We start from the raw sequence: 476 nt of genomic DNA on the forward strand, positions 1-476 counted from the left end.
TCCCTGTGCTCTATGGGGAGATTTGGGGGAGGGGGTGGAATTGGGATTAAGGAATGTATATTCGCTCATATGAATTCTCTGATGGTATCTGCCCTATTCTCCATTCCAGAATATTATAAAACATTATGAATTCAGCCTTCTTTGTAGCTTAGACAGTTGTGCGTAGAGGTAGTGTTTGCCTGGGACACTGTAGCAGACCTGAGTGCCTGGGACATTTGTAGTAGATCAAGAAACTGACCGAGCTTTGAGAACTAATGCTAGCACTTTATTATGTTGTATGTTTATGATTTTAAATTCATGTTGGGGTTTTATCAGTTTTTGTATTTAAGGAATTGTTTTATATTGTTGTAAACTGCCCTGAGCTGGCTTTGCTGGGTGGGCGGGGTAAAAATCTAATGAAGTAAGTAAGTAAGTCATAGTAGACGATGTTTAAGTTGGAGCGGAAGTATGAAAGATGATGAACATGTTCAATGAAT

This window comes from Gekko japonicus, unplaced genomic scaffold (genome assembly GCF_001447785.1).
Source record: "Gekko japonicus isolate JY-2015 unplaced genomic scaffold, Gekko_japonicus_V1.1 scaffold2176, whole genome shotgun sequence".
In the NCBI taxonomy this organism is placed as follows: domain Eukaryota; kingdom Metazoa; phylum Chordata; class Lepidosauria; order Squamata; family Gekkonidae; genus Gekko; species Gekko japonicus.